At 50.4% G+C, this 21,407-nt stretch overlaps 1 protein-coding gene across 1 annotated transcript in view; it reads left to right on the top strand.

Moving 5' to 3' along the window:
- The first annotated feature begins 9,387 nt into the window (after positions 1-9,387).
- The window catches only part of AFAP1 (actin filament associated protein 1), a 125,986-nt gene continuing 113,966 nt past the window's right edge, over positions 9,388-21,407 (top strand). The window contains exon 1 of the mRNA XM_033105959.1: positions 9,388-9,518. The gene's annotated coding sequence lies outside the window, so the exon portion shown is untranslated. The remainder of the gene's footprint in view (positions 9,519-21,407) is intronic.

Here is a 21,407-nt window from a genome sequence, read left to right as displayed (position 1 = left end):
ACAGTGCAAAGCTGCTTCTTAGAAACGCGTGTCATTTCTTACTCCACGGGTCCCCTTCTGCTGACAGTGTGTGGGGAGAGCAGGGACGATGCCCTGAGGGGCAGGACCCCAGGTCGGCACTGGGAACACCAGGGCCTTTGGACCTCTGCTCGCCCAGTAGCCAGTCTCAGCCAGGCTCTGGTGCCGATGGCGGAGAGATGCTTGAGAGCCGCCGCCTGCCCCAGTCAGGCTAGGGAGACCGACTGGCCAATGATGACAAGTCTGACCGCTGCCCTATGGAGGGGCCCCGAAGGAAGCCCCTAGTGCACCCCAGAGCTCAGGGGAGGCTTGCAGACAAGGTGCTGTCCAAACTAAGTCTTGACAGATGAGGAAGTCTTCCTGGAGGCCACTGAAGGGAAGGGCGTTTCAGGCCCAGGGAACAGGAAGGAGCCGACGCACTGAAGCTGGAGACAGCCCCACAGTTTCTGGAAACTTTGGCAGCTATTTTGGCTGGAACACATGGCCAAGGAAGAAGAGAATTAGGCGGGACTCCCACGTGGGCGGGCCCAGAAGGGAGCCCACCCACAGTCAGCTGATTATGTCTGGGATGTAAGGTTTCATAATCTCTGTTTCTGTCTGCTCGGGCTGCTATAACAAAATGTTATAGACTGGGGTCTTAAACAACAAATACTTCGCATAGTTCTGGAGGCTGGAGTCCAAGATTAAGGTGTTTCCAGGGTCAGGTTCTGGTGAGGACTCCCTTCCTGGCTTGCAGGCGGCCACCTTTTCACCGTGTCCTTGTGGTAGAGAGAGAGCATGTCTCTTCTCATCTGTCATCTTCTTATAAGGACACTAATCCCATCGTGGGACCCCACCCTCATGTCTTAATCACCTCCCAAGGGCTTCACCTCCAAATCCATCACACTGGGGATTAGGGCTTCAACATATGAATTTGGGGGGACACGGACATTCCATCACAGTGATGTCTAACCATTGCAGTGACACTAAGGACTCTCATAAATGTTGGGTTCTCCCCAAAAGCTTGTTCGCGTGGATACCATCTGTCCCATTTTAGTAAATGGCACAACTGTATCCCCAGATACATAAGTCAGAAATCAGCCCATTTTTCTCAGTTCCCAAGGACAACTCAGCAGAAATCCTGGTTCTAGCCCCTAAGCATCTCTCTGCATGTCCCCATCTCAGCAGACACCGTTGTGGAATTACCCAGACAGGAAAATATTCTGAGAGTGGGAGTGGCACTGTTCCCCGTGACCCTGGGACACAGGTATGTGCCCGGCCTGACAAAGGCAAACCTGGGCATGTGGTCACCCTGACCCCACTCCAGGCCACCCTCACCTGTCACCCGGGATGGACACAACAGCTTCCCAATCTGCCTCTGTTCCCACTCTCACCTCCACAGCAGTCATTTCCCACCTGACAGCGAGAGGAACGCTTTGGAAACATCGATAGGATCATGCCATGCTTTCAATGGTCAAATTCTATGGCCTCCACTTGCCCCCACCACCCCACGTGGGGTCCTGGTCTGTCCCACACATCATGGCCACGCTGCCTTTCTTTGAGCTCCTTAGGTAGCAAACCTGGAGCCTTCGTACGTGTTCTCCCTCCCAGGGGCCTTCATCTCTTTCCAGGGCGAGGCCCTTCTCTCCCTCTGGGTCCGTCTCAGAGGTCCCACCTCAGGAGGCCCATCTCTGACTCCAGGAAATTCCCACTGGTGCCCAGAATCCACCACACCTGCCCGAGTGCCAACACATTCTTCTTCATCTGGTCATTGATTCTTTCCCTCCACCAAACCGTACACACAAGAGGCTGGCAGTTTTATAACAGTGCTCTCTGGCCTGGGAATGTCACTGGCCTCTTTGGAAATGGTACTGGAGCCCACATGGACACTGTGCTCACCCCCAAGCTTCTCAAGGCGTTGGTGCTTCTAGAACAGCACAGCCTGAGAACTTCCTGTGATGATAGAAGTGTCCTGCACCCACGCTGTCCAGTACAGTAGCCCCCAGCACTAGAAATGTGGCTGTGGGACTAGGGAACAAAGTTGTACATTTTAATTAGCTTAAGGTTAAGTTTAAGTAGCCCGTGTGGCTAGCAGCTGCAGATTACACAGTGTGGCTCTAGACTGGAAACTTCTACTGCCCTGATCTGAGACCCCGACTCCCACAGGAGGCCCTGGGATCTGTCCTGTCCAGCCATGAGGGTTCATTTAGTGCCTTGGTGTGTAAGGTCAATGTAGGGCGCCCTTCCTGAGCGCACAGTGCCGCTCTGTGCCCGGCACTGCCCTGATAGCTGGGCGTGCGCACGGTGCCGTCCCACCCCCACAGGTCGTGTCTGCCCCTCGAGCCTCTGTTGCCCCAGTTCTAAGGACCTGCCCACAGCCAAGTCTGGCTCAGTTCTGCACACCAATCTTAGTGTCTGCCAATGGCACCAACCTGCCTGCCTCGTCCCCAGCCTCGGCCTGTGTCAGGAACCCCAGGACGGATGGGCAGGGAGACGTCAGAGCCTGCAGGCCTCCATTCTGGACCTTCTCCCTGGGGCAGCAGTGCATTCTAAGCTACGTAAATCTTAACCCAAAGCTTCCGGATTCTCTGCAGCAGAGGGAGAGGGCCTGGCAAATCACAACAGTACATCCCAGGGGTTGGCTCAGAAGTGACAGGCAGGCTCATTGGCCAGAACTAGTCACATGACCCTACCCAACTGCAAAGGGATCTGGGAAACGCAGGCACCCATGTGCCCGAGAAGGGGGCAGGCCAGCACCATGGGTAAGTGGTCAATTCTGCAGCCGAGGCTCACCACGGGGCTTCTCGTCACCACACTCAACTCCCAGGGCCTTCGGTGCTTGTCTCTAGGGATCGTCTGGAGGCCCCCAGCTGCCCTGGCTGCCATCCTCTGCAGGCGAGCCCCCCTCCCCCAGCACAGAGATGGGACCGAGGACATCCCTGGGCCACCTACACAGTAGACTCCTGGGGACTCCATGCAACACCGCTGCCCCCCCAGAGGTGCTTTGTTGTGTGTGGAGATCTCCACCCAACAGAACTTTCTTGGGAGCTGGACTTTGAGACACGCAGGAGTCAATAGGGACGTGGGCAAAAGCAGGGGCCACCCGCCAGTGCCGTGAGCTACCAGAGGCCACAGGGTAAAGACGGAGGTGGTAAGGTAATGAGAGCACGTCTGACGAATGAAACAGGAAAGGAGACCAGAGCCTCCCTGGTGACCCTCAGGCCGTGGCCGATCGAGAATTCATGAATGATAAAGGCTTCCTTTTCCCCACAACCCCGTGAGATTAACTGATTCACTCAACAAACAAGTACTGAGTACCTACTATGTGCCAGGCACTATTTTGGGATCTCAGGACACAGCAGTGAACAATAGAGAGAAAAATCTGGAATTTGTCTTCTTTTGGGTGTGGGAAGAGCAGACAGACAATACGGTGCCAGGAGAGGATAAATGCTCAGGGGAAACTATTAAATAGGATAAGGGGAGAGAGTGACGAGAGGGTGCTATTTTATACGGGGTGGTCAGTGAGGCGACAACTGAGCTGATCCTAGGGGAGGGGATGTCCCTTTTTCCATGGTAACATGGAGGAAAGGAAGCTTGGGAGGCTGCTCAGTTTGTGACGGAAATATGCCCAGCATCAAACACCTCATTTTGACCCGAAATGGTTTTACTCAAATAACAAATATTCATCAAACGCATCCTATGGAGCCAGGTGCCTTGTGGGTGCCCGTGAGATATGTATGCACCCAACGTGTCCTACTCTGGAGGAGCTCTCTGTGACACGGCAGGCAGCTCATGACAATGAGGGGTGTCCAGTATAATCATACAGGGCGGTGGTTCAAGCAGCGGTGACATGATGGAAGGACCAAGGACGCCATCCTGGGGGCCGAGGCAGCTTCACAAGGGAGGTGACATTTGAGCTGGGTCTTGAAGAACGAGCAGGAGTTTGCCAGGTGGAGGCTTGAGCATGAAAGGAACTTACATCTACTCCTAGGTGCCTACTGTGTGATACACTCGCTCGTTTAATTCTCCGGAAAATCCATGGTACGGATTAAACGAGTACTTACTGTTAAGATGCCTGAGGCTCGAGAAGTTCAGACACTTGTCAAGGTCACACAAGTGTTAGAGCTGGGTTTCCAGACATGACTGTTTTTATTCAAATGTATGCTTTCCCCAAGATACATAGTAAGCTGATAGCCCAGTGTTGGCAAAGGCACCGAGCTAGGCAGTGGTTCTTTTCCTATTTGTGTGCGTGGAGGAGACTAAGAAAGTGCATGTACCGTGTTTCCCCGAAAATAAGACCTAGCGGGACAATCAGCTCTCATGCGTCTTTTGGAGCAAAAATTGCTATAAGACCAGGTCTTATTTTACTATAATAAGGTCTTATTTTCGGGGAAACATGGTAAGTGCTGGAAGGTTTGGGAGATGGATTGACCGTTTTAAACGTAAGAATGTTATCTCATTGTCTTTTTGTTTTTTAAAGTTTATTGGGGTGGGGATCAAATATATGGTGACGGAAACGTGATTTTTTTTTTACAATTTTTTCCCCTCTTTTTCTGCCTACCCCCCTCCACACCCCTGGTTCAAGCCGTTGTTTCTCAGTCTAGTTGTGTAGGACACAGCTCCCTGGCCCGTGCTGGTATTATGAGCTTTGCGCGCCTGCCAGCTGAGGCAGTCGCTCATCTCATTGTCTTTTGACTTCCCTTTTTATCTGGTAAGAATTCATCTGTAATTCTTATTGTTATTCGCCAAAATATGATGTTTGTTTTCTATGGCTGCTTTTAAGATTTTTAAACAAATCATTATTTTTCAGCAGTTGTGGTACCAGTAAGCAGCCTCTGGGGTGCCCCGCAGGGATCCCTGCTTCCTGGTACCCCCACCCTGGGGTGGGCCCCTCCCCTTGAGAATGGGTTGGACTTAATGACTCATTTCTAATAAAAGGCTGGGAAAGTGATGGACTGTCACTTCCGTTACTGGGTTACAAAAAGTTGTGGCTTCCCTCTCAGGTGCCCTGTCACTCCCTCGCTCTGAGGACGGTCAGCTGCCACGTTGTCAGTTGCCCTAGATGGGGTTCACAGAGGAAGCAACTGAGGGGGCCGACAGCCAGTGAGGAGCTGTGGACTTCGAACAGACACACGAGTGAGTTTGGAAACCTTCTCCCCATTGAGTCTTCCCATCAGTCCACAGGCCCAGCCAACAGCTTGCTTGCAATTTCGGGAGAGACCTTGAGCCATGGGCCCCCAGTTAAGCTGAGCTGGATTGCTGACCCACGAAAACTGTGCGATAATAGATGCAAGCTGTTTTAAGCTGCCAGATTTGGAGGTAATTCATTACTTGGCAATAGATGATGGATGCAACAGCCCTGTGGGCTTTCATTGCGTTGGTGAGCTGATCTAACACCCTCAACTGGGCCCAGATTTCCCACAGGTGCCCAGAGGCTCATTTAGGTCCCAGGATCTAGGAAGACTGCATCTAAAGCATCACGGAAATGCAGCTTACTTGGGCATATAAATAGCTTGTAATGAATTGTTTTTCCTCAAGAGACATGTTCCTGGAAGAGTCCGGAAGAGGTCTCGAGTCACTAAGCCACCAATTTCCCTTTCACTGGATCAGATGAGATCAGCAGTTTCCACAAAGAGTGTTGGTCCAACTCTTAGATTAATAAACTCTGATTTACTTTCCCATCGAATAAACCCTCTACATCAGAAGGGCTGTGCTGGCAAAGAGCGACTGGACTTATTTTTGAGGTTCTAAGAGGTCCCCAAATTTGGGTTTCATAAAGGGAAAAATGTTCTACTAATCAGAGTTGTGAAACTGTGCCGTGGCTTGTTCACTAGAGGTGAGTTTCTTTTTAGTGGATATAAGGCCGAATAGGATGACTGATAAGGAAGTAACGTGAGGCTGAGTTTATTGATTTGCAAATACTTATTAATGCCTGTATGCTTCAGTTAGTTAGGAATTCTGTGAGTAATAGAGAAATTGACTACTACTGCCTTAATCAAATAAAGGATTTGGTTTTTTCCAACCTAATAGAGAATCTGGAGGTAGTTAATTGCTGCTCTTGGTTCAATGGCTCAGGGGTGCCAGAGGAAGAATCTCTCTGACTCTGATTTTGCTCATGGCTGTAGCTGTTACAGCTCCGGATATCACATGTGTGTTCAAGGTAGTCATCCCTGCTGCCGAGAACAAACTGAGAAAAGTCAGCATCAGCTGTGTCTATTTCCTTTCCCAGAGAGCACGATCGTCTCTAGAAACCAGTGGTGTGCTGGTCAATCTTCAATCACTAGTATTCTGGGAAACCAGAGGAAGGAAGAAAGTCCTGATCTGTAGCAGTTGCCAATTTCGGTGGCATGAACTCCCCTGCCACATCTGACTTCAAGCATGACGTTGCCAGCTGCACACGTGGGAAGAGACGCCAGTAGCACGCCATTGTAACACACACGTCAGAATTCATCTTTCACACAGTGATAGTAGATGTAAAATCCTTAAAAGCATCGATAATTGTAAACTGTAGTAAAATAATTAGGAAGTAATGAATTGGGGGTATTATCGTTGTTTTTAATATAATTTTAATTGTAAGTTTATATAACTTAATTGTTAAGTAATGACAGTGTTTAACAACTGACTTGCAAAATTCCTGAACAATGAATGCTCAGTTCTCTTGGTCTGGTCGAAATTGCCTCCGGGACACCACTGCCAGGAACCGGTCAGCCAACTTCTGCCATGTCTCACTGGCCAGGTCAATGTCACATGGCTACCTCAGGCTATAAGGGAAGCTGGGAAGCTAAGACACGACTGTCTCTATAAGGCAACATGGCCAGGGCAAAGGGGGCTGATAAGGACGGTAGCACCAGCCGACCAGTCGACTGGTTGGTGTACCCTGGACCGATTGCCCTAGAAGAAAACTGCTCAGCATTTGGAGCACAGCGATGAGCAAGACAGGCTTCATTTCTGCTCCCGTGGGGCTTCCACGCACCAGAGATTCTAAACAAGTGTGACTGAGGACTGCCAGAAAGAAGTCCGGGTGCTATGAATGTGTAAAATGGGGCGGGGCCCTAGGTTAATGTATTCGCTCTTTATTGTTTCATAGAAAAGAACCACGAATGCAGCAGCTGAAAACATGCATTTCTTAACTCAGTCTCTGACTCAGAGTTTGGCACCTTTTAGGATAGCTGGGTCCTCCGCTCGGGGCGCAGCAAGCTTCACTTAACCTTTCGGCAGGCAGCCTGCGTCCTCACCTGGAGCCTTGCTTAGGGATGAAACCACTTCTAATGTCTTTCAGATTGATCTCAGAATTCATTTCATGGGCCTGTGTGCCAAGAGGCCTCGCTTTTTGCTGGCTGTGGGCTGGAGGCTGTCCTCAAGTCCTCCAGACCATCTGCCAGGTGGGCTTCTCTGATGGCCCCTCACGGCACGGCAGGAGACTTCTTCAAAGCCTGTAAGTAGCATCTCTCTCTAGTCTGTTAAGACAAATTTTTATGTAATGTAACCTGACTACGGGAGTGACATCCCATCACTCTGCCACATCGTATTGGCTAGCAGCTGTCACAGGTCCTACCTGCCCTCATGCCAGGGGAATCGTACAAGGGCGTGACTCACCGGGGGTCACCTTAGGATGTATCTGCCACGGTTATATTTAGTGCTCGGTGGCGACAAAGCCTTCCTGGGTGCCCGGGTATTGTTTCGGTTTCGGGGCGGCACCGACAGTTAGGGTGAAACTTGAAGGGTCAGTAGGAGTTGGCAAGGTCCTGGGAGAAAAGTGTGTGAGGCAGAGGTTCAGCGCATGCAAAGGTCTGAAGCCTGGGCCTGCTTCACTCCCTGAGATTTTGTTTTCCTAACCTCTGAGTATATCCCCAAACCACACCGGTAACCGTGGCTGGAGAGGGCTATGGAAGTGTCTTATGTTCAGGCAGGAATTTGTTTGGCAAATCGAAGTGGAAGCCAGGCTTGCAGTGCTGTGTGTGTGTGTGTGTGTGTGTGTGCAGGGAGATGGGATTGGTTCTGCTCTAGTCACTGTTGGGTCCCTATCCTTTCATCCGTCCACCCCGTCAGCGTTTCCACCCCGCCTGAGTACCTGCAGGGCACTTGGCCCTGTTCTGCACACAGAAGTGAATCAGAGTCAAGCCCCTGCCTCGTCCCAGAGAGGTCACACTTCAGTGGGGGTTGGGAGGACCACTCACACAGAAAGCTCCAGCTGGTGCTGTAACTGAGATGGCAATGAGTGCGTGGGCCTGCAGAGGACGGCTCGAGGGAAAGATGATTTCAGACCTTAGCTTGAGCAGCTGTGGATGGAGAGGCCATTTACTGAGAAAGAGAAGACTGTGGAGGAGCAGGTGGGGGCTTTGAATGAAGCGCTTTGTTTTGGCCCTGAGACGTTTGAGATGCCTCCTGGGCGTCCAGCTGGGGACCCCGGAGAGTTTGGGACTGGGGACAGGGATCTGGCAGTCACCACAGTATGTAATGCTTAAAGCCTGGCAGAGCATGAGATTTCCCGGCAAGAGAGTCTGTGGTGAATGGAAGGGCATCTGGGCCCAGCCATGGGCCCCCCCTAACATTTCAACCTGTTAGGTCGGGCAGAGAAGTGGCAATCCTGGAGACTCCCCAGGAGCAGCTGGTGAGGTAGAGAAAACCCAGTGTTGGGTCACATGATGCTGAAAGATCAAATGTGAGGAGGACAGAGGTTTTAAAGATGATGGGTAGTGCTTGGATATATGGGGGTGAAAGGTGGAGAAAGGAGGGCATTTCAGGTGGGGAATAGCAGAACCACAAAAGCTTTGAGGCACGAAGGGTGACAGCTTGGCTCCAGGCTCCTTTTCCATGCGTTAAAGTAAACTCTAGGGTCCTGCTTGAAGAACCTCCTTCGGAGAGGGCCGCGTTTGCCTCTGCTTCACTTCTAACGCACATCCCAGGAGCTGTGACAGTGTTGGAAGAATAAAAGCTGAACGAAGGAATGGGACTATGGGACTCGCTTCTTGGGCCTCAGTTTCTCTCTCTGTACAGCAGGCCAACCCTACAAATTCGAGTTCTGGGTTTGGGATGAGCACGGCCCGCTGAGCGGATCCCAAGCGGACGTTCTGCGCGGCCTCCGGGACTGGGCGGGACTGGGCCGCAGAGGGGGCAGCTCCTCTGTCCCTCCTCCCCGCGGGACCCGCAGCCCCGCCCCGGCAGCCCCGCCCCACCTCCCTTTGTTTCTCCCAGCCCCGCCCCTCCGCGCAGCTCCCTCCCCATTGGCCGGGGGGCGGGCCCCGGAGCGCCGGGCGCCGCCGGGGGCGGAGCGGAGGGGCGCGGGCGGGGCAGATGCGCCTGCGCTGTGCCCGAGTCCGGCCGCAACCTCGCGCCGGTGGCTGCTCCCTGGAGCGCGAGCCGGAGCCGGAGCCTGAGCCGGGCTGAGGCGGCGGCGGAGGCGGCCCCGCCCCGGGGCTCCATTGTTGAGGCGGCCTCGGCTCTGCCGGCTGCGCGGCTCCTCTCCTCTCGGCCCGGGCGCCGCCGGCCAGGAGCGAGCGCTGCGGGGGCGGCGGCCTGAGGTGAGGCGGCGGTCGCGGGCGGCAGGGGTTCCGGCGCTGGGCGTGGGTCCCGGGCCGGGCTGCGGGGCTGGGCCGGGCGGAGGTCCCGGGCGGCCGGGCCCGGGCCGGGTGTAGCAGAGCTGCGCGTGGCACCGCGGGGTCGCGGCTCCAGGTGGCGGCCGCCGCCCTGAGCGTCAGCGGGACGGGAGAGGGGCTGACCGGGCGCCCGGGCATTGTTTCCGTCTCGAGGGGTCTCCACGCCTGCTGCGACCCTGCGTGGACGCACCCTGACAGCGGGGCACTGTCCCGGTCCCCGCGCCCCCCACGGTGTGACTGGTGTCCCGGGGCCTGTGTGTCACCCAAGGCAGCCGCGCGTGGGTCCCGCGCGTGGGGAATCCTGGGCGTCCTGCGAGTGGGAGACGGTCCCTGCCACCCCCCGCGCTGTGACTGGCGCGCTGTGCCTCATCGACGGTGACTGCGTGGGCCCTCGATCGTGGGGGTCCTGGCCGCCCTCCGATGGGGGTGGCCCGCCTTCCCAGTGCCTGGGCCACTGAGCATTTGTGTCACGGAGGGCGGCTGCGTGGACCCACGCGCGTGGTGCCCTAGTCACCCTGCGAGTTGGGGGCTCCGCCCGGGCCTCCTCTCCGCACGGCCTGTCGGTGTGAGCGGGGCCTGCCCCCCACCCGTGTGTGCGCTGGGGGCTCCCTGTGCGGGGCCGGCGCCCGTAGGGGAGCAGCGGGCTGTGCGCGGGGCGCAGTTGGCCCGGGTGGGACCGCCCACCGCTCTTTTATTTGTCGTCTTTTTTGCCAAACGAGCAGAAGCGGGGAGCGGCGCCGGCAGGCCGCACCACCCCGCGGACCCGGCCCTGTCCCCGGCCCTGTCCCCGGGGAGCGCGGGGCTGTCACCGCGCCCGGGGACCGCGCGTCAGGCCACTGCATTTCCTGCTCCAGCGCGAGGCTTGGCCGGCGGGAGCGCGCGCTGATTGGAGAGAACCGAGCCCCTCTGCCCTGCCCCGAGCTTCTTGATTTCTTCCGTTAGGATTGGGAAGGAAAAAAAAAAAAAATCTGGAAAGCCAGATTTAACTTTGCAGCGCTCAGCGCCTGGAGAGGGGAGGAAACTCTCCCAAGAATTTGGCGGGCTGGAAAATGCGTTTGAAGGAGAATCCACACCCACGGACCGAGGCCAAGGCAGTTGCAGGGAGAGGTCAGGTTTACGAAGGGAGAGCAGGGTGAGGCTGCGCCGGGGAACCGCCACGCCAGCCTCGCGTCCGGGCCGGACCCTACCCTGCGGGCTCTGGCGCTCTCTCGGCCACTCAGACAAAGTGGACTCGTTCATTACCCCCCATCAGACTTTCGGAAACACCTATGAAGGCCCGGGGATGATTCTCTTCCTTGAGGGAGGCACAGTCAAAGCCAGGCTGTCCCCTGTCGGAGTGCTCTGGTCTGAGGTGACAGACTGGGCCCCAGGCACCAGGAGCTCTACTGTCCAAACCGAAGTTCTTCGTGAACAAGATGGTGTGTAAGTCACACGAATGTACGAGGAACACGTAGCCACCTCCGCTGTCGCTCTTATGAAGTCCAAACGGAGCACGCAGGCCTTTCGGGATTTGTGTTCTGTGCCCTTCCCACTTCCCACCTCCCACTCCCCACTCCTCGCCCCTGTCCCTCCAGCTCTGCTTTACCCATTCCGAAGGTCTCAGCTGAGGCGGCACCTTCCCTCTGAAGCCTTCCCTGAAATCCTTGTGTCCTGCCCTCTGGGAGAGGTGGCCCTCAAGGACAGATGCTTTGCTGTGGGCTGCTTGACAGCTGCTCTGACAGAGCTGAGCACGGCTGCAGCTCAGAGCCCGGAAGAGCTGCATGAACGAGCGGGCCTTTTTCTAGACCATGCATCCAAGTAGTTAGTGTGATTTAGCATCTGAGCTGCCCCAGCTCTCCAAGGGCTTTTAGATTCGTATTCGCTTCCTAGGGTTTGTTGCAGCACAGTGTAGAGTACTTGGTTGGCATTTATTGGGTCTAATTCTGGCTCTGGAATTAAGTTACTATTTGTTCCTGCAAAGCCACCCCTTCTGGCCTTGAGTTTCCTCCTTGGAGGGTCTTGAACTAGGTAAGAACCTCTCAGCTCTAAACTTTTAATCCTTTCAACCAACTATAGCAGAGGGAAGTTCTGTTAGTGGCAATGGTCTAAATAATGGGGGTCTTTGCAATGCAGATGCGAAAGGGGAAGTTCTTTTTCTTCTTTTCAAACAGTTCAGTTGTGTGGGTGGATATTTGTCTCAGTTAAGGACCAGAGTTTATGATGGAAGCTTAAGCAATGTTTGACACGATCTTGCATATTCTTCGTAATTTCATTTTACTTGCACCATCTGTACTATATCACATTGGTTTGATGTTTTCCTTAATGAAGTTGTTGGGTGCAGAACTCTTGTGAGGAGCATTTCATGGATCTTTTCATTGTCAGATGAAGTCGGCCAACTGTCGGCTTCTGTTATGTCCCGGTCTCTAATGAGATTTTAATTTGGGAGTCTGAAATAAATGGAATTTTGGGAGTGCTTTGAGTGGGTGTCTGGGGTTTTGTATAATGGTTTCAAACATAGTTTAAAATGATTACTTGCAAAAAATTGCATCATATGTTAAATGACCTATAAGGAAGCTCCAATTCTAAGGAATATAGTAATTAATCCTTTGAAATATTAATCTCCCTTCCAATTTATCTGTTTGGTAAGATGGGAATTTGGTGTACTTGATTTTCTTAAAGCCACATGTCTGTCTCTGCTATTCTTATTTGGTTGATTACAGGGATTAAAAATAGATGATAGCTGTTTGGTCAAGTAGTGATGCCACTGAAGTACGATTTTCACTTAAATCAGTGGGATTTTTGTCTTCTCTTAATTAAAAAAAAAAGTGCCGTGTGATATGCTCGATGTGGTTTGTTTTGTTAGGGATCTTATTTTAGGAGGGGTCTTTTCTGGTCTTTTCCACAACTGGTTTTCTTTGTGGTTTCCTTAGATTGTATTACTACCGTATACTGTTTTCACTGAAGCTTAACTAGTTAATGCTTGTTCTGCGTTGAGAGTATATTTCATTTGTAGCAGGCCTGATTTTTATGTGGATTAAATGAAAAGGTCTTTCATCGATGGGAATGCCTGGGGATAGAGAAGGTCGAGTTTGAACTCTGCATTTCAAAATTGTTCTCGCCTGAAGGAAGAGAGTAAACTTTATCTTCCTCATGACCCACACTGAGCTTAATTCACCGGCTTTAAAGAACTAATGGTGCTTTTTTTCAGATTATGATATTCTGTAAATCACTTTTCCCTTTAAGTATTATTTGCCTGAAACTGGGAGTTCAAAGATAAATTTTTCTTAGACTGTAAGTCTCATTCTTTGTGTTAACCACCCCCCCACCTGTCCCACCTGTCCCACCTTACCTACCTTACCTACCAAATGGTTTTTTCTTCTCTATTTTAACATCCTTATTGTGTATGTGTCTGTTATTTATTGTAGGCCACCTCAAAATCTTTGGGATATTGACCAGCTGTAAATATAAATCATATATTAAAGATAACTTTAGTTCTTTTGGACAGGAGACTAGAATTAGAAATCTGGCCCTAGTAAGGCTTGTGTTCCCGGCAAGCACTCTGAACTTTAGTTCCCTCATCTGTAAAGAGAAATTAATTGTTACTAATACCTGCTCTGTCTAGCTCAAGAAATTGTTTTAAGGATAAAATTACATCATGAATGTAGTAGAATTTTGTAAGTTGTAAAATATTATGTTGCCAAGGATTTAAAAAAATGCTTCATTAAGAATTTAATGAATCTGGGTTTTTCTTTAAAATCCCAAATGTTTAATATACAGATGATCTTTAATTTGAGATATGTTAGGCAACTTTATTTAGGATTGTTTTCTCTCTTTAATTGACCAATATTGTTTGACATTTTTGTATTTTGGGGAAACATCAAATTCAAGCCTCGTTTACCGTTAATCTTTTATAAGCAAGACTATTGAATGTGCACAGTGTAGCCTGTAACAGTCTCTTCAATGATATACATTCCACGGACCTTCCTTTAATGAAGTATATTTTCTTGACATTTCAGTTCCTAAGTGACCTGTCTTGAGGTTGGGAAAGGCAGTAGGCAGTCTGAGGTCAAGGTCAGCAAACTCTCCTTCATGCGCCTCTTCACACGCAGTTGGCGTCCGCCGGCACCTGATTCAGCACCCAGGCTTCCGTGGCCTCCTCTCCTCAAGGCGCCGGACGCTGTTGTGCAGAGTCCCATGCGCCCGGTAGTTCTGCTCTTCTCTCCCTCCTGCCTTCGCTTGCTGGCCACCAGCTGCTGAGAGCCTCTGATGGCCCAGGCAGTGGCAGCGGGAGGAGGGCAAAGGCTACTGAAACATGGCCCTCTTCCTCAGAGAATTGACATTTCATATCCAGATGTTAGCTTGCACTGTCATACAGCTTGACAGGCCTTTGTGTAGATTACAGGTGATTTGCCCACGTTCTGTGCTCCACGCCGAGCGACAGACATGGGACGGTCACTGAGCCGAGAGGAGCGGGGGCTCACGGGTGGACGAGTGCGAACAGCGGAGTGTGGTGAGTGTGCCACAGGCACATCGGGCGACTGGAGGCCGGGTTGGTGCCCACAGTCCAGCATTTATTCTCCTACGTGCTGCTTCGAGTTTCTCTGGCAAGACAGGTATTGGTAGGTACACAATTTCAAGGAGGAGCAGCGAATTACCTGAAACCCATAATTGGTGGGTATTCTGAGCGATTTCTAATTCCCCCGATCTGCGTTTATCAGAATGAGGCTGCCATCTGTTGTTCTGAGTGGCAGGTGTCCATCCTGCCTTTTGACTTAAGGAAGCCAATGGACGCTTGGTGAACGTCGACGTCTGACAGTTGCTCTGCCGGGTATTTTCACATATATCACTGTATGAGTTTCCCATTGCTGCCGTAACAAATTGCCACAAACTTAGAGGTTTAAAACAGCACAGATTTATTATCTCAAAGTTCTGTAGGTTAGAAGTCGGACTTGGGTCTCACCAGGCGAAAAGCAGGTGTCACAGGGCTGCGTTCCTTGCTGGAGAGCCTGGGGGAGAATTGCTTGCAAGCTCGTTCACGTTGCTGGCCGAACATAGTTCTGGCAGTTGTAGGACTGAGGCCTGTTTCCTTGCTGGCTGTCAGCTGGGGGGCCCCCTCAGCTCCTAGAGGCCTCTTTCCGGTCCTTGCATATAACCCGTGATCCCAGAACCAGCAAGGACCCTTGAACTGTGCTACGGCGCTCTGACTTCTGCTGCATCTCTCTTCTACCTGGAGAAAGTTCTCTGCTCTGAAGGGCTCATGTGATTAGATGAGCCCATCTAGATAACCCAGGATAATCTCCTATCTAAAGTCAGTAGCAAAGCCCCTTTTGCTATGTCATGTGACACTCAGAGGCCCCAGGGATTAGGGCATGGACATCTTTGGGGGCTATTATTTTGCCTTCCACAATTACCCGATCCTTTTACGACAACATCCAATGAAGTTGTTGTTCCCTCAGTTCACAAATAAACACAGCAAGGCACTGAAAATGTCAGCACGCTTAGGGTCCCTATTAAATGACAAAACTGTTCATCTGACTCGCTGTCGAGCTGATGGATGGTGAGGTTCCTAGCAGCCAGGCAGGTCAGTCAGAAGCAGAATTGAATTTTGTGTTTTGCAGTATTTAAGTGGTCTGCTCTGATTACAGAAGTTTTGCCAAGAAGTCATTAGAGTAATTCCTGTATCAGAAAAGAAAACACCCATGTGGGGAATTTGGGACCTTGCCTTTTCAAGGTTTATGTGAAGGACTCTTTCTTCATGGGGCAGAGAGTGCATGATTCCATGTCTGTTTCTAGAATGGAAACAGCTGAGTCAACCCAACAGGAACTCACATTCCTGAGTTTTAGAGAATCTGTTTCAAGGCTGAAGCAAAGCCAACAAAACAAAGTCTGTTCCTTCATAGTTAGGGATGAGGTGCAGTCTTGTGGTCGTGGAGACAACTGGTGACGGGCATCAAGTATGTAAGACCAAGCGGGACCTCATTTGACCATGTTGGTGTTTCAGATAGTTTTTCGTTAGGATTTGTTTCCTTTGCAATGAATGACAAGCTCTGGTTTGAAGTAAACTTCCTGTAAGAAACCAGAATCCATCATCCTAAGGCTTTAGGAATTTACAAACTGCCTGAAATCCTGCGCACAAATTTTGTGTGTCTGCCTGTGGGTGTGCTTGCCGGGCAGGGACTTACAGCCCTCCACACACTGTCGGAGGGGTTGGATTTCAAAAAGTTGAAGAACACACCACTTAATAGGACATACTTGTCGGTCAAGTATCAGATTTTGTTTAAAAATTAAATACCCATTTTAAACAAAGTTATACACAGGCACATAGTTTTAAGAGTCAAAAGTTCTCCAAAGCTTAGGACAGAAAAACAGCAATCTTCCCCCCCCCCATTCCTGCTCCTCAGGGGCAACCCCTTTGCATGTTTTCTCTGTTTCCTCCAGATTCCTGTTGGAGAGACACCCTGCTTTGGAAGGAGGTTCTTTAGGCCATTTATGCTCCCCCCCCTCCCCCTGGCCACCTCCCCCCCCCCCCCTGGCCACCTCCCCCCCCTCCTCTCAGTATACTTATGCTAAAGGTTTCGGTTAACTAGTCAGCTATTATTCACAGCTGAGACATTTAGTCTCCTTTGATTATATTTCCTTTCTCTTATAGTTTTCCCCTAGAGCTGATAATCGCCCGCCTTTGTTTTGCTTAGTTTTCTCTGTATCTGTTACTGTCCACCTCCCTCTCCACCCCACCCCCAAGTGTAAATAAACTTCCTTTCCGTACATTCCTACCCATCAGGGAATCTTCCATTCTGTCCTTTTCTTAGGATGAGTATCCCGAACCTCTCATTCGGCTTGCTGTCCTCTAAACTGGCTGCTGTCTGGGCCTGCTCAGGTGTCTCCTTAGAGCTTGTCTGTCACCCTGAGGGTGTCTTTTGTCCTTTCCTGCACAAGACGCCTCCTTTTGAAGTTCTTTCTCTTGCTTTGGTTGAGCATGCTCACCAGTGGCTTTCTAAGAAATGACTTTTTTCTGAGATCTTATATAACATTGGAATATTTTACTCTTGCTTTTAATTGATAGTTTGGCTGAGTATAGAATTCTGGGTTAGAAATCATTTTTCTGCAGAATTTTGAAGATACTGCTCAAAAAGCTGAAGTTTGCTTTTCTCCTTCTCTAGAGGTAAGCATTGTTCTCTAGAGTTAAGCATGTAATCCAAACCTTTATTGCGCATTATAAATACTATATATATACACACACACACAGAAGGTGCCAAAAAAATGTATACACATTTCAAGAAAGGAAAAAAACTATTAAAATTGTAATACTCAATATATACCAATAACAAAAGATGAATACAAGTCATGTTTGACTTCTGCAATCACAAGTGGTTCCCATCAGCATCCAGATACTTCTGATTGTGGCGAACTACTGCTTGAGCAACGTCAACCAAAGTGTCCACTTGTCCATTTTTTGGCACCCCCACTATATTTAATATCTAACATTTATTTACATATTCAACACATTTCTATTGAACTACCCCTTAGTGCCAACCCATTTAATCTTTAGAGCAACTCTATTGTGACCATTTGACGGTGAAGAAACTGAGGCACAGTGAGATTGGCGGCCTTGTCCAGCATCACACAGCCAGGAAATGTTGGCGTTAGGGTAGGAACCCAGGTGCTCTGGCTCGGAGCTCTCAACGATTATTCTGGATTGCCCGTGGGAAACTTGTGAGTGCTGTGCACACCTTACCTCCCACAGGAGTTCACTTGCCATTTGTCACAGTGGCATAGATGAGCTTTCTTCACCTCCTGAAGCCTAGACCTAAATCCTGGAGTCATTCCAAACCCTGGCTAGGACCTCTCAGGGACAGACAGGAGGGGCTCTTCAGGCGGATCTAGCTACTTGGCAGGTGGAAGTAGAATTGAGTAATTTTGCCAGAAAAGAAGGCCAAGATGGCTGGGCTTGTTCCTCTGAGGGAAGACGCCCTGGAACATCCTTATGACCTTGGCCACTTGGGTAGAAAAGGAAGAAGGGAGAGCTTTACCCAGGACGGGTGACTGACTGCAGAAACGAAACCCTCAACAATCTGTGCTGGTGTGGGCGGCCCCATTCACTGTCCAGTCTCCTGGAATAAATGCTATGAGGGGCGTTCTCGCCCGGGGGCCAGTAAGTTTGACTTCTGACCCGGGCAGGGCAGGGTAGGGCTTTGTCCAGCTCCAAAGGAGAACAAACACATTCTTTCCACTGGCCCAATGTGGAACAACACCTTTTGTAATTCATTCATTTTTTTTTTTTTTTTTTTTTACAAAAGTTCAATTTGACACATAGTTATATCTTTTCTTTTAACAATGTTACAGATTAAAGTTTTGTTTTCCATTCTGAAGGGGACTTAAAGAGTGAGATAATATACTTTTAACAATGTTACAGATTAAAGTTCTATTTTCCATTCTGAAGAGGATTTAAGAAAAAGGTAATAAGGTACCTCCAAGTCTGCTAAAAACGGAAGCATGGGGTCGTGTAGAAAAGTCACTTTCCAATTATGGATCATATAACGTGAGCTAGAAGTGACCCGTACTTAGGTTGGAAAATGGAAAGAAAGCTTGTCTTTTGGTAACACTCCCCAAGTCAGGAAACTGTGGCCTCTCTGTGAATAAAAGGTGCTCGTCAGCCTTTTCCAAGGTGCCTCGTTTCTCCCAGGGGGCCCAGGTGGGGCCGGGGCAGGTGCTCGCTGCCACTGAGGGTCCAGTACTTGTCAGCTACGTTACAGCCTCCCATTTTATACAATCTTAGAGGGAAGTATTTTTATTAAAGATGAGGGTAGAGACATAGAGACGTTAAGAAACTTGTTCCGGGTCACATAATTCTGAGGGGAAAGATGAACTGCTGAAACCCAGGGCTTTGCATGCAAAGCCCTTGACCTTTCCGTAACACCTGGTTACTTCCCTGAAGGAAAGGGAGTGACTGAGAACTCACGTGAGCGGGTTTTGTGGGAAGAGGGCCGGGGGATGTGATGGCTCTCCAGGCCTGGAGTCTGCCTCGTTGGGCTTCTAACTTACGGACTGACCATCTGGAGAGAAGCACCTGGTTTAAGACTTTTCTTCGTGGAAACAGACGAAGACCAACCACATGATAAAGGCAAAAGCTGTTGATTCAGAGTTTAAGGTTTAGCCGAGACCCCAAGGCAGGCAGAGGGGTGGGAGAGCTTCCTGGTGGAGAAAAGGGGGCTCGGGTGTCCTGATGGGGGTTGGGGGAGGCTGGGGGGCTTCTAGAAGGGGGCGTCCCAGGTGACAGGCTAGGGGAGCAGGTGTGGCTTTCTCGGGTTGGTCCTGAGTGGGAAGTGGGCACAGAAGTTAGGGAAGCTGTGAGTTATTGATCAAATCCTGGCCGATTGTCACAGAAGTTATTGTTCAGCCTCCTGGGTTGTCACTGGAGACGGCAGGCTGACGTCCTGCGAGTCTGACTTGCAGGCAGGTGGCTGCGGCTCTGTTTTATATGAGGTCTGGCCGTTGTCTGTACATTCAGTCTCTTGTCTTTCTCTTGATGGTAAGATATTAAATGACAAATTAGATATGTTGGGAAGTTTTTAGATGTTGTATGTCGTCTGGAAGAAGGTATTCGCACTGAGATTAATCAGTGATTGTAAACTGTTGGCCATGAACCTCAATGATCTAAACCTGGAAGGTTTCGGCAGTGTCCCCGCATGTCCGTGCGTTTCACCCATTGTCAGGAGAACCTGTGTTTAGCCACAGCCAGCTTTGTCATCCAGTGTATGGTGGATCCGAATCCCTGCAGATCGCATCTTTTGTGCATTTCACCGATCGATCGTCTAGCTTGCCCCCCTAGAAGGTGAAGTTTATTTTTGTCACCATTGTTGGTACTACGGTATTGTTTGAGGGATTTGCGAATTGGAAGGCCCTCAGAAATCTCCTAGGTGAGCCCACTGATTTTACAGCTAAACTGGGATGCACAGGAACATTCTAGCGTTTTTGGTGGCAAAGCCAGGAATAAAACCCAGTGTTCTTTTTTTCACAGTGTGGTTGAAGGAAAGGCCAAATGTGGTGCCTACAATGAAACCCTTTGATAACTGATTGTTATTTTTCTCTGCTTCTGAGTCTTGTTATCACAGAAATTTACAGTCGGCCTTTATGTGTTATCAGAAATGTGAAGAATACCGACCTGTTCAGTGGAGGGTACCTGTTTTCCTACTCATTCCGTTGCTGTTTCAACGTGGTTGAAAGGTCACAGGTACAGACCGACTGTCCTCCCGCCCAGGGCCAGTGCCCTGGTTCCCGTCCTCTCAGTGGCATCTTGGCAACAGCCTCCTAAGCTCTCTTTTCCCCTCCAACCTGTCTTATGTCTCTGGGTTAAATCATGTGTGGAATCCTGCTTTTAGCATTCCACGTCTACACAGACTCCGTGATTTTCCATTGTTAAGATGAAGTGCAGATTCCTGGCCTGGCATTCAAAGCCTTCAGGCTCTGGATGCAATCTACTAGTTCGGGTTTCTTTCTGGTACTGTTTTCAACCTTACACTCGGGCTAGTTCCTTAAGCCCTTTTCTGAAGCCCAGTCTCAGAGCCGCACCAGAATCTGTACTTTCTTGTCTATTGGTTGAGCAGGTTCACCAACATGTAGCATATGCTCTTCTCTCTATCCGGAATGCTGTCACCCCCTTCTGCTCCTCACATCTTATCCATCCTTTAAGGGTTAAAATACTCCCTTTTCATGATCCCTTCTTGAAACCGGAGGCCCACCGAGTCTGGGGTTGTGCTGCCTGCACCGCTCCGCCAATAGACGGCACGGGAATTGGGCCGTAGAAGAAGCGTTTGTCAGAGCCCCGGTGGGCGGAGGAGGCAGCAGGTGTTACAGACCATCGTACCACTCTCTCACGGCTTGGGGATTGAAGGGAAAATCTGGGCATGCCTCTAAAGGCTGCAGAGCGGTGCGGGTCTGCCTGGAGCCTTCCCTCCGGCCACGTGATTCTTCGTGGCACCAGGAACAATGCTGGGGGGAGCCTGGTGACCGCTGAGACTGTGATCCACAAGCCCAAGGGTGTTGACCATAAGTTTCAAGGTAATTTGTAAAGCAGGGAACTAGGTGGGACAGGGGACACTCCAGGCAGGGGCGTGAGCTGTGGTTAAACTGTAGGTAGGTGGAGGAACTCAGCAAGGCCTCTTCTGGGGGGTCCCAGCTGGGCCCTGCTTCCTTCGCTGACACCCACACGAAAATCGCTCTTTCATCCTGAGGACTCTCCGTTTTGTTCCTCATTGAATCAACACAGATCCTGCTACAACTAGTAGTAGTTAGATACTACTAGTTGCCTTATGTCTTTTGTGATTAGGTTAAAATAGTTCCTTTAGTCACATATTTTGAATATGTAATGTAAGCAATGGAACAGCTTTCAAAAGGCCCTAGAGAAGAAGAAGGAAGTTCCACTCACGTCACTGATCTCTGTCCAGTAGCCGCTGTGACTTGTTTCTTTTGAATCTTTTCAGAGATTTCCTGAGCAGAGTCAAGCATTTATGGATGATTGTGGCCTTTTAAAAAACAGTGTTGGCATGACAGACACATCTCTCTCCTAGTTCCCTTTCCTTAGGTGTTTAGGTTGTCTGTCCCCAGCCCTTTGGAATAAGACGCAATGCTGCATTGTACGTCATTCTTGTGTATTTGCGTGAATATGTTCATAGGTGGATTCCTAGACACGGGCTTGTTGGGTCACCGTGAGGCGCAGTGTCAGTTTTCACGGGTGATGCTGGCCTCCCTTTGGTCAGGGCTACACCGTTTTACTCCCCCGTCAGTGTGGAGGAGTGCCGGGTTCCTGTACCCTTGCCAATGCAGCGTGTTCGCCAA

Source organism: Rhinolophus ferrumequinum, chromosome 5 (genome assembly GCF_004115265.2).
Source record: "Rhinolophus ferrumequinum isolate MPI-CBG mRhiFer1 chromosome 5, mRhiFer1_v1.p, whole genome shotgun sequence".
NCBI lineage: Eukaryota > Metazoa > Chordata > Mammalia > Chiroptera > Rhinolophidae > Rhinolophus > Rhinolophus ferrumequinum.
Note: the sequence above shows the minus strand (reverse complement) of the source record. Positions and strands in the feature narration are given on the sequence as shown.